Below are 5086 nucleotides of genomic sequence, written 5' to 3' on the forward strand. Positions count from 1 at the left end.
TTCAGTTTGTGTGTGAATCTTTGTATACATGAAGGTATTTTATATTCACCATTATTAAAATGGGCAGAAGCATTAGCATTCTAATATCTGTTAAGGTAGTGCTTTTCAAGATTTTTGATTGATAAATAGTGGAAATATCAGTGAAATGGCCGATTCTTGAATTCCTAATAGTTCAATTAAAAAAAAGTTTCAATAAGCCACTGGCTATCAAGAAGAATATTTAAGAAAAGAAGATAATTTCCATTAGAAATATGGAAGGAGAAAGATATCTAATATAATTATGCGATTTCCCTCAAGATTTTATAAACAGATGATTGAATGGAGATAGAAATCAATTTAATCAAAAATAATCTGAATTTCTCTAATTTTTTTTTTCTTTTGAGAGGAAGCATAAGCATGTGTTCTTAAATTCCAACGTGATTCAAAAAAGTTTTAGTTGACATAGTTGTGCTATTCAAAATGCTCGACAAACATAATTAATATTCTATATCAAACAGGATACATAAGAGTGAACAAACTACTAGCTCGATACATAAGAGACTTCATAATATATATATATAGTAAAACTAGGATAAGTGATCATATAAAAGTACATGATTGTAATTGGACATAGATGGATGCATAGATCAAGTGTTTTGATTTACTAATTTATCATCCCTTCCAAATGACGCAACACTGTATGCATGTTTGTTGATAAACATAATTAATATATAGTCGGTAAGAAGGCTGCATGGCAATTCCACAGAGTCCTTCGACAGCATCAATTGTCCCTTTGCATCTAATGTAGCCATCATCACCCCAGCTTAGTACCCATGAGTTCTTAACCAGCCAATACTTGGTTCCATCTGTGTCGATGCCATAGCCGATGCAGTTAACTGCATTGGTCGAGTCGTATCACAAGGGCCAGTGAAGATGCCACCCTGCATAGTGTTGGAAGTTGGGGTCGCCCCATCGATAATCACAGAGACTGGCTGAATAGAGACTGCTTTAGCAAGTGATGCCTCGTGTGTTAATTGGAACATCTTCAAAGCCGGAGATCTGCTCACGACACTACCGGACTCCATATTTGAGTTAGCAGTGACACACCACGCTGCATTGTATGGTAGTTGATCTCAGTGGTTATGCCTTCCAGTCAATGATGAATTGAAAGCACCATCCACGAGGCCCCGTTGCAACCCTGGTTCTTTGCCATTCACATCGCAATCAACAAGCTCTTGTTCTGAGAGGGAAATCAGATTCCCATTCTTGATTGGTTGATGCCCTCCAGTGGCTGCCACCGTCGAGAATGGCCCAACATGCTCCTGCTTTCATATATTTTGTTATTTAGTTATGCTCATATGACTAGAATATATATATTCATGTAAGGGGATATCCTCACCGACATTGGCCTTGATCCTTTATAGGAGTGACGGCTCCCATAGTCCTCCAATCTAAGTTAGTGCTTCTACCGACACATTCTCATACCGAAAGTTTCTAGGTATCACACGAGATGAGTCGAGCGCTTGTATCCAGGAGGAGGTAAATAGCATTGAACTCCTCATTTGGTCAGGTCTGTGAACTGATTGTGTCCAAGCCAGTACTTGTGTTTCCGGCATTAAAGCTCTCTATGTGCTCCATGTTGGACTTAAAGATCTCGAACCGTTGGGCCTTTTCAGTTGCATTTCTATACCCTTCCCATACTTGCTTCATCCATGTTCGTGGCGTTTCACCATCGATGATGTCCAGCCAGGTAGAATGCGGGAATGCTGAAGTGGCAACAACCAATGCTCCAAATAGAAGGAAAGCCAGCAATGACAACTTCTCATGATCAGTGCCATTCTAGCTAGTTAATTAACTGAATCGTGTAGTGGTGCAGAATGCTAACTAGTATGCATGGTTATATAGAAACTAATTGTGAGCATGGTGAGTGTACGTAGGAATCCATATGACTTTCAATAGGTTTTTACGTCATGAATCCATATAACTTTTATCCTGGTTATCTGTACGTTATGTAGCATTGCAAAATCTCCGATCAGGTGGGATGCTAATTAGTCAAATTAACCTTTAGTTAAATTTCTCAATATTGTTCGAACGAACTGTACGTTGCCTGATATCTTAATATTTGGTTCACATTCTAATAGGCTTATGCATTCTTCAGATTCCTTTGCTAATGTGTGGTTGTGCAATAATATAAGGAGTCTCAATTCACACTAATAAATAAGCGGGTGCTTTGTCAATATGTAGTTTATGCCTAGTCGTAACAAGTTTGGCATGTAGAAATAACTTTTGTGTTCAGAAATGACAATTTTTATTTTTTTGTGTACTATTAAACTTCTATAAAAGTTTTTAATAATTTAGTCTTTCATCCATACGGAGGAGGTATATATTCATTAATTTGGGTAGGCAATTTAGAAAAAGGCCATGTTTTAAACTAAATTAATGGAGTGAGATTTGAAAAACTTTAAAAGAGCAAATATGAAACTTACTTCTCCGTTTCTATAAATTACCCCGAATAAAATTTCATTTTTTTCAGATTTTAGAATTAACCGGGACATAAAATCCGGTTTCTTAAGAAACCAAAATTAATTTTTGGTTTCTTAAGAAACCGATTTTCATGTCCCGGTTTTAAGAAATCAAATTTAAAAAACTATAATTTATTTTTTAATTTCTTTGAAAAAGGAAAAAAGTTAAATTAATTTAATTTATTTTTTATAAATTTATTATTATTTATAACTGTTAAGAAAAAGGAATTTTAAATTTATTTAATTTTGATTTTTTAAAATTTTATAAAATAATCTTTAGTTTTATAAATTAATTTCCTTATTAATTGAAATATATTGAATTTTTGATTACAGTTAAAGTATGAATTTTTTTAATATAACAATTCCAATTTTATTTTTATTTATATTTTACCTTTTTTATTTTATTAATTTTATAAATATTATTTTTAATTAAAAATGTTATTTAAATTTAGATTTTTATTTTTATTTTAATGATAACAGGCTGAATACTCGAGTACCGTTTTCTATGGAAATATTATTTTGAATTAAAATAAAATTTAAAATAAGTAATTCAAAAATCAAATAAAATAGTATTAAGAAAATCTAAATAATAATTTCAAAACTAAGATAATTTTAATAAAAATTATAAAATAATCAAAATTAAATAAAATTTATATTACGTTTTTTCTTAACTGTTATAGAATAATGATAACTTTAAAAAAAAATTATTATTAATTTTACTTTTTTCCTTTTTCTGTAGGAAATATTGATTAAAAATTGATTATAAATAACTTTTAAAATGGTTCTTAAGAAACCGGCATTCATGTCCCGATCTCTTCTCGTTAATATGAAAATAAAAATAAAATATAATTAAATCGGGGGAGATTAATAAAAAAACAGAAGAAGTTAGTCCATATCGTTGCTCATTCTTATCTTAAAATTTTTACTAATTGCTACTTAAACTAATTAGATTAAAACATGTTTCGCCTTTAAAAATTGTCCAATTGGATTATATTAACACAAACAACATAGTTAGAAGAGCACAATAAAGGAATCACGATCTTCAATATATGGCATTGGCTTGGAACCAGAAGTTGATTTGAATAGGCAGAAAGGTTTTGAAGATTTGGGTTTGGGAAGAAGTAGTATCTTAGAGAGGTTCATTTAACGTGATATAAGCACTAGATATGTGTTGGGAGTAGTTCATATAGCATAATTTACATAATACTAGAAATATATGGGTATGCAATAGGGAAAATTAGAGGTGCAAACGAGTCAAGTTAAGCCGAGTTCGAGTCAGGGGGTGTTCGAGTTGAGCATCACTGTCAAATAACGAGCTCAAGCTCAACTCGATAGGGAAAAAAAGATCTCCTTGAGCTGCTCGTCGAGTGGCAGTTCGAGCTGCTTATTCGAGTCTGTCGCCAGCGTCCGTCTGCTCTCATTTTCTTTGCCAATGTCCGTCGCTACTCTCCAGCATCCATAGCCAGCATCTGTTGTCATCTTCTTTGCCAGCGCCTAAAGCCACTCGCTAGCGTTTGCATCGTCTTCGCTAGCGTCAGTTGTGATTTCATTTTCCCGCATGCAAGATCATTGTGTTTCATTTTCCCGTGTACGCGATTATTTTTATGGTTGGCCAGCGTCCATTGCAAGCTAATTGACGAGCTAGCAAGCCTAACGGAGGGCTGTTCGAGCTCGAGCTTGAAATCGTGTGCGAGCTGGACTCGCGAGCTCGATAAGCTCGGCTCGCAGAGCCTATTACGAAGTTGATCTCGAGCTACCTCACGAGTCGGCTTGACTCGGTTAATTGCACCCCTAGCTAGAACAACCTCAATATTAAATTAATTTATATTCTCAAGATCATACGCCCATTCTAATTTTGGAGATTGGCTCATCCTAACATCATTGTGGAGGGATGGTGTTTGGAGATGTAATGTTAATTAGCTCATTTAAATGCAGGAAATGGGGATGTTTCACATGGCTTTCCGGCGGACTATTTTCCGGCGGTATTCCGATGATTTTATTTCAGGCGGCTTTTATCTTAGTTTAATTAATTTATAATTTATAATTTATTTTAATTAATTTCTATGAAAAAGAAAGAATTTCCTTTTTACCTTTGCAGAGCGGAGTGCCTTAGTAAAAAATAGGGAGGGATTGATTTGTAAAACTAGTAATATGAGCTATAGAGTTGATACTTGGTTGGTTCAAACATCTCCCACAAATGAAGGAGCGGTTCTTTATTATTGAAAGAGATATCACTTTCTTTTACAAAAACCTAAAGCAAAATGAGAATCATTTTGATTCTTTTTTGTAACCATTACTGAAAACTACAATATCATCAGCGTAGCTTAGCTGAAAGATGACCATAGCACCATAAAAGCTAAACTCCTGTGTTTAGAAAAAATGTCTATCAAACTACGAGAAAGATATTCAACAACAATGATATAAAGAGCACGAGAAAGAGGATCCCCTTGCCTACCACCTTGAAAACCTTTGAAAATATCATGAGCTTTGCAATTAATGATAATATAGTATCAAACATTTTAAATGATATTCCTAACAAGAGTAATAGAGATATCATTGAAACCAAAAAGCTTAGGAATATTATA

The 5086-nt window shown here is 33.7% G+C and overlaps 1 pseudogene; it reads right to left on the reverse strand.

The window, feature by feature from the left end:
- Positions 1 to 699: 699 nt before the first annotated feature.
- Positions 700 to 1712, reverse strand: LOC114578433 (annotated as a pseudogene).
- Between the last annotated feature and the right edge of the window lie 3374 nt (positions 1713 to 5086).

This window comes from Dendrobium catenatum, unplaced genomic scaffold, assembly GCF_001605985.2.
Source record: "Dendrobium catenatum unplaced genomic scaffold, ASM160598v2 original_scaffold_25635, whole genome shotgun sequence".
Taxonomy (NCBI): Eukaryota; Viridiplantae; Streptophyta; class Magnoliopsida; order Asparagales; family Orchidaceae; genus Dendrobium; species Dendrobium catenatum.